Raw genomic sequence first — 11,612 nt, 5'->3', positions numbered from 1 at the left:
GAGTCTATCTATGATATAGAATAAAAATCATAACCTACCTCAAACGAAGAATCAAAGTCAAACAAGCTAATTCACCAATGCTTTTCCTTTCCCCAATGCCTCAGGATGTTTCTAATCTAACAAGTATACAATATTCGTAAGAAGGCGAATCTGTAGACACCCTTATACTATAACCAGTTTTTCTAAATTTCAATTCCTCCAAATAATGTAACTCTAATGGTGTTTATATAATACAATATACCTTATATTTAATTACATTGTGATAATTATAGAAACAAATAAAAAATTAAAACCAGTACCTAAAACCTTAATTTATCAAATTGTGGTGATAACACTATACGAAATCCGCACACCAATAGCTATCTAGACCCAAGTAACTGTTGACAAACTACCTAATAAACATAATCATTAAATATCTCGACAATAATTATTACCTAATGATTGAGTCATCATTACATTATTATCACCCTTAATGTTTCCAGTTTGCCAATTTACTAAAAAACAACTTAAAGTTTACAATTAATTCTCTGTTAGTAGTAAAGCTCTTGTTGCTCTAGTTCTAACCATCTGCAAAACTAAAGTGAAGAAGGTCAGATACCAATTTGTATCACCTAGATACCAATTGGATTCAGGTAATAGCACGAAAGAAAGAAGGAATAGAGATAAAGAATAGTGATATCATAGTCCTTTGGCAATTCCATCCACCTCCTCTGCCTCAAATTCAAGTCTTTCTGAGTGAATACATGTTGTAAACTGCGATGATCTGTATACACTTCACATTTTACCCCATATAGATAATGTCTCCACTGCTTCAATGCAAATACAACCGTAGCCAACTCCAAATCATGAGTAATTACGTTCATGCACCTTCAATTGCCTTGAAGCGTAGGCAATTACATTCTTCTCCTGCATTAACACTGCACCTAAACCAGAATATGATACATCACAATAAACAATGAAATTCTTACCTTCTACTGGCAAGGCAAGAATCGGTGCAGTAGTCAATAAGATCTTGAGTTTCAGAAAACTCTCTTCACACTCGTCCGACCATACAAATGAAACTTTCTGCTTGGTCAGATTGGTCAGCTGGGAAGCAATGGAGGCAAATCCCTTGACAAACCGGCGGTAGTAGCTAGCCAACCCAATAAAGCTCCTTACCTCTGAGACATTAGTGGGTCTTTACCAACTCTTCACTACTTCAATCTTCTGGGGATCCACCATCACTCCATCCTTGGAAACCACGTGCCCTAAGAAAGACACTGAATCAAGCCAGAACTTACACTTGGAGAATTTGGCATATAATCTTTTCTCCCTTAACAATCCCAGAACAATCCTCAGATGCTATTCATGTTCTTTTCTACTCTTTGAGTAGATCAATATATCATCGATAAAAACAATAACAAAGAGATCAAAATATGGCTTAAAGATTCCATTCATCACACCCATGAAAGCAGCAGGTGCATTTGTAAGCCCAAAAGACATTACTAAGAATTCATAGTGCCCATACCTGGTTCGAAAAGCAGTCTTTGGTACATCTGCTGCCCGTATTTTTAGTTGATGGTGACCGAACCTCAAATTAATTTTTGAAAAAACACAAGCACCCGCCAACTGATCAAATAAGTCATCAATGCGAGGAAGGGGATACGTATTTTTAATAGTCACCTTGTTCAGTTGCCTGTAGTCTATGCACATATGAAGGCTACCATCCTTCTTCTTCACAAATAAAACTGGAGCACCCCAAAGAGAGGCACTCGGTCTAATGAAACCTTTACCCAATAACTCTTGAAGTTAGGCTTTCAATTCCCTCAACTCAGCCGGGGCCATTCTATAAGGTGGAATGGAAATAGGGCGAGTGTTGGGCTCCAAGTCGATACAAAAATCTATATCCCTATCAGGTGGCATACCAGGTAAGTCTGCGGGGAAAACATCCATAAACTCATGCACTAGCGAAATAGACTCAATCGATGACACTTCAGAATGGTCATCCCTTAGATGTGCTAGGAAGGCTAAACAACCCTTACTTACCAACCTCTTAGCACGAAGAAAAGAGATAATCCGAACTGGGGTGGGAAGATAGTCACCCTCCCACACCAACTGATCTATCCCAAGCTTGGCTAATGTCACAGTCTTAGCATTGCAATCTAAGATAGCAAAATTTGGAGAGAGACAAGTCATACCTAAGATTACATCAAAGTAAACCATATCTAGAATAATCAAATCTACATAAGTTCTGCTCCCCACAAAAATCACAAGGCAAGACTTATACACTTTCTCAACTAGCACAGACTCACCAACAGGTGTAGAAACACGAATAGGCATGTCAAGTAAGTCATAATGTAAATTAAGTCCATCAGCAAATATGGAAGATACATAAGAAAATGTGGATCCAGGATCAAATATTATGAAGGCCAAGCTATCGCAGACCAGAAGAGTACCTGTCATAATAGCATCGGATGCCTGTGCCTCTGACCTCCCAGGAAAAGCATAACAGTGGGCTCTGTCACTTGTCTGATCATTTCCCTTGCTGGGTTGTACTCCAGTAGTTCCAACCTGCCCGCCACCCCAGCTGGACTGGCGACCACCACGACCTTGGCCACCACATCCTCTAGAATGACGGACCCTACCATAGCCATCGCCTCTACCTCTATAAGCTTGGTCATGCCATGTCTGACCGTGCCTTGGACAATATTTTCTGATATGCCCAGGCTCACCACATCGGTAACAAGTCTTAGGGTCAAGAATGTGTCTTTGTGAAGATGAAAAAGACTGAAGATAACCCCCAAAATTAGAAAAGGGCTAACTAGTCTTTAATGGACCTCCATCTGAAACCTGCAATGAAGACTGAATAGGACGGGTCGAATAATCTCCAGAATTATATCCTCTGGAGCAAAAAGCACTAAACTCACCTCCTTTATGAAACTTCTTGAATGTCGTCTCTTTAGCGAAGTTATTTGGCTTCACCCCCTCCACCTCTATCACAAAATCAACCACTTCCTGAAAAGATTTTGCTGAATCATTAACCTGTAAAGCTGGAATCCGTAAATCTGACCTCAATCCCTTCACAAAGCAGCGAATCCTCTCTTTTGGACTGAAGCAAAGTTGAGTAGCATATCTAGCTAAGGGACGAAACTTGGCCTCATAAGGGGCAACAAACATCCTCCGCTGCTCTATATTCTGGAACTCATCTTTCCTCTTGTCCCTCAAGGTCCGGGGAATATACTTCTCCATGAAACAGTCAAAAAAAGTTGCCCAGGTCATAAGTGGTGCCTCTACTGGTCGGCCCTCAATATGAGACCGCCACCACATTTTGGCATCTCCTTGAAATTGGTATGTCACAAACTCAACACCAAATCGCTCTACTATATCCATTTTATGAAGCATCTCATGACAATCAACAAAGAAATCTTAGGCATTATCAGATTCAGTACCCCTAAAGACTGGGGGTTTCAACTTTAAGAACTTAACAAAGAGATCATGCTGGTCACTAGTTATTACTAACTCTGCAGTCAATCGAGGAAACATGCCTATTCCCAAGGAAGCAGTTATGCGGGGATCCACAACAGCTGCATGTTGAATTCCTGGAATATGAGGTGCTGGGGGAGCTTGTCCTTGATCGGATAACCCACTAAGATAGGTGAGAACCTGGTGGATCATCTCTGGAGTAAGCTGGGGTGGTGCTTCTCTCTCATGAACCTGTTCCTCCTCCACCTCAATATCATCTCTAGCTACCTCATCAGCCGGTGGAGGGTTCGCTGCTCTTTCCCTGGCTGACCCATCTACCTAGACCTTACCCCTGGTGGTCATTCTCCTGCGACCTCTACCGCGGCCTCGCATTGCTACCCTTCCTCTGCCTACAACCCCAACAACTGGCTCAGGTGCTCTTGTTGCTCCAGTTCTAACCATCTGCAAAAGTAAAGTGAAGAATGTCAGATACCAATTTGTATCACCTAGATACCAATTAGATTCAAGTAATAACATGAAAGAAAGAAGGAATAGAGTTTTCCTAAAGTCCTGTAGCCGATCGAAGAAAAGTAAAGGCGTCCCCGTACCATTCCCCAAGACTCTACTAGACCTGTCCTTGTGTGATGAGATCACCGAACCTAAGGCTCTAATACCAAGTTTGTCACGACCCAAAATAGGCTATGAGTTGCACCCACCCTTAACCTCCTCGGTGGGAGAACCAATGATGTGAACCCCAACTTATAAAGTATAACAATAACGCGGAAGCTCAAACTTATAAATTAAGAATTAACAATCCACAAGAGTTTACTACATAACATTCCCCAAAATCTAAAAGTCATCACATCAAGGACATATAATTCTAAAATACTAAGTCTAGATTGTTAAACACTAAAATAAAATAAGTGACATAGTTCGTGTCTGGACACTAAGGACATCATGTCATGACTAAGAGAATCCATCGTCGGCTAGAAGGATAGCTCACCCTGAAATCTGATGATTTTGAGACTGACTAGAGTTGAGGTCGACTCGAAGTCTGTCGAACACTCGATGCACTCCACAAAATAAAACAAGAAAAGATACAAGTAGGGGTCATTACAGGACAACATGTACTTTGTAGGTATCATCGGCCGACTCAAAATAGGAATTAATATGCAATAAATAATAGCGGAAAATCGACCTTTTCTCTTTTCTTTTCTAATTAATTAGGTATTTAAAGTTATAGCCCTACTAATTATTTTAAATAAATATAGAATTAGTAGTACATGATATTAAATATATTATTATTTTAGCCCATTAATTAATTTAGTTATTTAAATTTACCCCTTAACTAAACAACTATAGTTATTGAATTGTCCAAAGTACCTAATTAAAAATTTACGGATCGAATCTTTTATGAACTAAAAATTCCTAATACTCAAAATGACCTAATGGGTCATTACAAAGGTTAGCAGTGTTAAACAAGTAGCTATTTAACACGTTGTTTAACATATTTAACTAATTCTGTCAGACTATCTGTCCAAGGATATTTATGATTCTTTTTTAGTCTTTCATATAATGGGGATAAATCTCGAGATAGATTTTTATAAAAGGGAGAAATATAATTTAAACTTCTCAAAAATCTTTGGAACATAGTCCTATCTGTTATAATATCAAGAAATTTTGAGGCAATGTCAATCGATCTTTAAATAGGGGTAATTTTCCCTTGACAAATATTATGTAAAGAAAGCGAACATTAGTTTGAAATAAACTCATTTTTGGTTTAGAGATAACCAAACCATTTTGTGTAACAATTATTTTAAAAATATCAAGGTGTTTGATATGATCCTTGATATGAGTATCAAAGGATTTGGAGTACACCAAAATATCATCAATATAAACAATGTTAAAATCCAAATACGGATTAAAATATCATTCATAATTTTCTGAAATTCAGATGGGAAATTTTTTAATCCAAGAGGCATCACGTTCTATTCGTATTGTAAAAAAGGGACATTAAAATCAGTTCTATAAGTATGTTCTTTAAAAATCTGAATTTGCTACCATCCTGATTTAAAATCAAAATTTTAAAATATATTGGCATAATCTAACCTAGATAATAAATCTCTTTTATTTGAAATAGGATACCTAATCCATTTTAAAATTTTATTTAAAGGTTTATAATTTATAACCAATCTGGGAACACCACGTTCTTTTTGTGCTGGATTATTAACATAAAAAGCAGTACAAGACCAAGGTCATTTTGACGTCTTTATTAAATCTTTTTGTAAAAGATTATCAATCTCCTTTTTACAAAATTTTACTAACTCAGTATTCATTTGACAGGGACGTGACTTAGTGGGAATGTCATCTTCATAAAAGTTGTTTTCATATGGAAAAGTCACAATCTATTTTTTCTATTCTATAAAGCACTAGGATTATCGGCACAAATATCAATAGTCAGTTGTTCAGAAATCAATTTTAAGTTTTCTTGTACCTTAGAAGGACGTAAAGTAACAAAAATATTCATACTGTATATTTCCAGCTGTAAAGAATCAACATGTTTTTGCTTCATATTAATTAAAGCATTAATATCTCTAATAACTGGTTCAATTATGAATGAAAATGATATTTCCTTATTTTTGTAACTAGCAATAAATCTTTTTGAATCTATTTTTGAAAAAGGATATATAGTATTTTTGAAAAGGGGTTCCAAGTATAATTGGAGGATGCATTTGATCTTTTACTAATAAGAAGAAATGAGGAATGCATACTTTATTTTGACAAATATGAGTGTTAGATAATTTATACTTTATATCTAAAGTATGTCCAGATGCAGATTTAACCGCATGAGTAGTTTTTTTCAAAAAATCTAGAAGGTATTAATCCTTCTTGAATACAACTAACATCTTTTTTGCTGTTTATCATTGCAGTGTTAGTGATAGTAAGCTCATTATTAATTAAAATAGTACATTTAACATACCACCTATGAGCAGTTACAATTTGTAACATTCCCAAAATGGAATTTTGTTTAGAAGATTCAATTAATTACTTTACCTTACCGTCAACCTTACCTTTTCCTTCATCAATAAGATGTGTTGACTCAAAATCATTTCTATCATCCTTCTCGAGTTGAGATATCCTGTGATCATGAATTATTTGATTCTGTCAGAAAGATTTAATCTCATTTTTTAGTTTTTCTACTTCTATTTTTAAATCATCTAAAGAAGTATGTCTAACTATAGTATCAGCTTTCTTATCAAGATAAGTAAGAACTTCAGTTAGAGAATAAGGTTTTGAATCAAGATTAATTTTTGATTTGGAGGATTTAAAGGATTTAGAAGATTGGGAGCTGGATGACGAAGCCATATTAATTATTTTTCTCCTCATGTTTTCATTAGAAATCTCTTTTAATAATTCAATAACATTTTTAGAAGTAATTGTATTAACATTCAAATCTTGAAATTGTGATTGAAATTTATAAAACTCATCAGTTTTGCTAGGACAATTATCACATGTACAATTGGTACCAGAATTAGTAGATGAAATATTATCATTATCAGAAAAATCAAGCAATATGCCCATATTGACCACATTCATAACACTTAATTTTTCTAAGGTCTCTTTTAGAATAATTTTTGGTAAATCTAATATATTTTTGGTGAGTTTTTCTGGCTTCACGCTTTTCTTTAATCCGACGAGAGCGATGATGCTTTCTATAGGGTCTATCTAGGTTATTTTCCCTAGAATGTTAAAATATTTTAGTCCTTTTACCCTGTCTATTAGAAGGGACATCAACAACAAATTGAGTGCAGAAATCTCCAAGTTGAGATCTCTCCTTTTTGCTGTTTACTTTAAGTTCTTGAGCTAGTTTAAACTCGTTACACAGATTTAATCATTCTTGAGTACAAGTGCCAATTAATTGACCCTAAGTAAACTGATCGTAAGGAATAGCAGAAAGGTTTCCTCAAAGAGCCTTCCTAACTCTTTTACGAATAGGGGGGAGGCCATCAATGAATTTGGTCTTCTAGTAAGTAAGATTACTTTCAGCTAAATTCATTACCCGACATAAAAATGTGTCTTTATTCCACCTAAATTCTCCTAAATGTCGACAACAAAGTCCATTTAGAAGAGTTCAAAGAGTTTCATTTTGGTTGATAAATCTACCATTAAAATACTTTAAAATAGTGAGAACTAGTATATAGACTGCATCTTGTCGAATATTTTCGACAGGCTGTTGTAATGTTCCTTCTTCAAAAACAACTGCCTCAGTGGCTACTTCTCTTTTTACAAAAGTAGTAATTGAAGTGAGAGATTTATTCGATAAAAAATTATCCCACCAACCTCGGAGGTGGCCGGTGAATCATGCAACAATCATCTTACAAGTGGTATGATCAGAATTGTTATAAGTGGATTGACAAATAGTAGCATATATTAACATTCGATGCAGAAGAATGGAGACTTGTCTATCAGTTAAGCCATCTAGATTCCATTCATAAATTTAATCACCGTCGTAGCTTATATGAGATTGAATCCAATCTCTTTCCTCTATTAAAACATCTTGAGGAATAGTATGTGGGTAGTAATAGGTTAACATAGAAGGTTTGGCAGCATATCTGCTATTTTGGGTATGACAACCCTTTTTATTTCGATGACTTCGAGCTTGTATAGACTTGATTATAGAAATATATTTTTAAATTAGGAAATTATCTGTCATACCAATAGGTTTTGCATTTAAATTTGAAAGTTTCTTATCAAGAAGTTTTTCTAAATCATTCAAATATTTTGATTTAAAATCTTTTACTTCGATTGGTCGTTGAATATGAGTTTGAATAGCAACACCTAGTTTATTCCCAGAAGTGGAGGTATTCGTAGTTATTTTGCTCATATTCAGAGTTTTGACTAAAGTAATTAACTCCTCAAGATTTGTATCGAGAGAACTAATATATTCGCCAATTACTTTAACATACAAACTCAAATAATTATCCTGTAAAGCTGTTAGAAAGGTTTCAGGTAACCCTTTAAGGGTTAGAGGCTTAAAAGTGATTTGAACGATGCCAATATGCATAAAGTTAAATTTAGATCTATAAGAATCAATATCTTATTTATTTAACAAACAGATAGTTTGCCCCTTTTTCTTCTCCTTTTTACGAGGACTTACACCACCACTGTTTGCTAGGCAATAAGGTAGGGCCAAAATCAATATGCTATGATACCATTGCAACCAGGATCTAAACGACTGGTGGTAGTCCGCGCGGCCATCCAGATCTTTTAATTAGCAATGATAAAATCAAAACATAAAAGATTTTCATTTAGTTTTATGACTGTATGGGAACCTTTCACTTGATCAAGGGGCGTGTCAGATATTCTAAAATATACCATTATTAATTTAGCAATTAGCAGTTCTAATAGTGGGTAATACTTCCCCTTCTTCTTCTCCTCTTTACGGGGACTTACACCACCACTACTTGCTAGGCAAAAAATAAATAAGGTAGTTCTAGAATCAATTGTACCACCATCTCAGAACTAAGTCAATAAATTATGATTCAAATCTTATATTTTAATTGAGTCTGGTCTTTCATAATGAATATGTAATAAAACTTAGATATCCAACGTAGATATGAGGTTTCTAGCCGGACATAGTCACGGCTATGGAGAGATAAATAAAATCAAAAGTACAGACTAAAAGAAAAATACCTAACTCCAAAGGCTGTGCTAAACTTGATTCTTTATTCACACACATAAATATTTAGAGAGAGTTTACAAGAGAGAGAGAGAGAGAGAGAGAGAGAGAGAGAGAGAGAGAGAGAAAAACTTTAAAACTTCTGCCTAAAAAATTGAAAACAAATGCCCTCCATATAGGCTGACTAAGAGACTTAAGGAATAATATTGGTCCCTTATATGGTTCCCTACTATAGTACATCTACTATTGATACAGTATTTCTACTGTTACAAAATATAAAAAATTATCATTTTCATTCTTATCTGGCTTGGAGTATATCCTCTCATAGCCTGATATCTTTTTAATCTATGTAGTGTCCAAAGAGATCTTCTCATTCTTCCTTTCCTTTTCCTTTGACAGATGTCTTAAGGAATTTTGCCTTGTCTTATAGTGATTGGAGGAAATCTTCCACCTTTTCCAGCTCAATTTCAGATAGCATTGGTCGTGGGCCATTAGACTGTGCATTTGTGATATCATCATTACTTACTTTACTCTTCATTGAAGTATCAGATTTATCATATTGTGTTAGAGTTTGAAGCAAATTTCTTTTGACTTCTTCGTGATATTCATTTATCATCTCGCTTTTATCGCCTTGTTGCACCAAAATTCTTCGAGCAATATGTTTGACAGAATTATTTGCTATCAATTTCTTTTGTGGTAGTTTTGTAAAGTCCTGTATTTTTGTTCGAATACTATCCATGAGCTCTTGGCCATATGGTTGCTTAGTTTTTGGTATTTTCGGGTTAATTTGTCCCAAAGGTTATTATAATAAGCCCGATATAAATAAGGAATTTTTTCATCCAGAGTATACCCGACTTCAAAGAGACATTTATAGATCCATGAAATAGAGAACTCAATAAAAAAATACATCTGATCAATTTTGTCTAGATTACAAACATGATATGAGAGATATAACTCTGTAAGGAATGGAGAAACCTTAGTCTATTCTTTATATAAGTTCAGATATTCATACGGTAAAATCTTTACCGAGGGTCCGTGGAAAGTCCATCATCTAATGAACTAGTTTGGGATTGATCCATGGAATACTTTAGAATAAATTTTGATAAACCAATTGTGTTTGTATTTATCATTATTATAATAAAAGACTTTATTAAATGCCTGGATATAATCCTAATACGTCAAATTTATGTTCATTTTATTTACCCAAACCTGTCTTTCATTCATCATGGAGATTCCTACTCTTCAACGGATATGATCGTTTTGATAATTACCTTAGACAAGTTACAAAAATTCTCTTCTATTGCGAAGTGTTGGAATTCAGCACTTCCAATTTTAATCAAGATGGTTTCGACATACGTGTGAGTCTTATATGACTCTACTGGTAAGTATAATCCCCTTACCAGGTACCTTTGGAATATCTTCCATGGCTCACACTTCTCTAAATATCAGTGTTTTCTAAAAGAAATATAATTTCTTTTGCAGGGCCTTCTTCATAATATTTATTGTCATCGACTTCTTTAACCATATACACAAAAGTAGCTTTTTTCTTTTTGATTTCAAATATGCCTTTAGTTGCCCATTTAATGGACTGTCTTCTGAAATATCTTCCATATTAATTGAAGGAGTATCATCCTTTGGGGTTGATGAAGAAGATGTTTTGCCCATTTTTGAGTTTATCAAACTCTTGTTTCCCAATCGTAAGACTGGAAAATTATTAGATGAGATTGAGCCATATGACGACCTTTGCGAAGGGGTTGATCTTCCCATACCTCTGGCTTTATTGCCTTTTCCTCGATTATAGACCAAGGAGGGTCTGTCATTCTGCAGATGTAACAAACTAAGTTAATGAAACTCAAAATAATCATTTGTATCTAGATAATAAGGACCATCGTCATCTTCATAAGAGTGAATAGAGAAGTTAAGGGGTTGAATTTCTTCTCTAATAATTTCAGTGATTAATTTATCCAAATCATCGTCTGAATTGCCTTTTCTAAAGGAATTGCATTTAAGACGGTAATGAGTTCTTTATCATCGAAGAAAGCTGCAAAATAATGTATGGTTAAGTGTTTAAGTATTCCCTAGATAGGAAGTCAGGTAGAGAATTGTCAATTCTCTTTTTATACTGGATATAGAAATCAAATGGGGCTAATTTGGCCTGCCACCTTACAAATATTAATTTAGAGCATCATGTTTAAAATCCTTGTCAAACATATAGTTGACTCATTGAGCATCTATTTTGATTACGAACCGTTGATTATAAAGATCATCCCAAATTTTAAAACACATTTAACAATGCATAGCATTTCATGGGCCACAGTAGCATATTTTTTCTAGGCTTCTGTCTATTTTCTTGAATGAAATCTTATAATATATTCACATTGATCATGGGGGTTTACTTGTATTAATATTCCTCCATAACAAATATTTGAAGCATCTGTTTCAACAATCTTTTGCCAAGCAGGGTTAGCAAGAGTTAAGCAAGGTAGAAATT

At 34.8% G+C, this 11,612-nt stretch overlaps 1 pseudogene; it reads right to left on the bottom strand.

Annotated features, from left to right (window-relative positions):
- Window positions 1-3,405: 3,405 nt before the first annotated feature.
- The window catches only part of LOC129894770 (uncharacterized), a 9,917-nt pseudogene continuing 1,710 nt past the window's right edge, over window positions 3,406-11,612 (bottom strand).

The sequence above is a fragment of the Solanum dulcamara genome, chromosome 7 (assembly GCF_947179165.1).
Source record: "Solanum dulcamara chromosome 7, daSolDulc1.2, whole genome shotgun sequence".
NCBI lineage: Eukaryota > Viridiplantae > Streptophyta > Magnoliopsida > Solanales > Solanaceae > Solanum > Solanum dulcamara.
The sequence above is the reverse complement of the archived record's forward strand: the minus strand, read 5'-3'. Positions and strand labels throughout refer to the sequence as shown.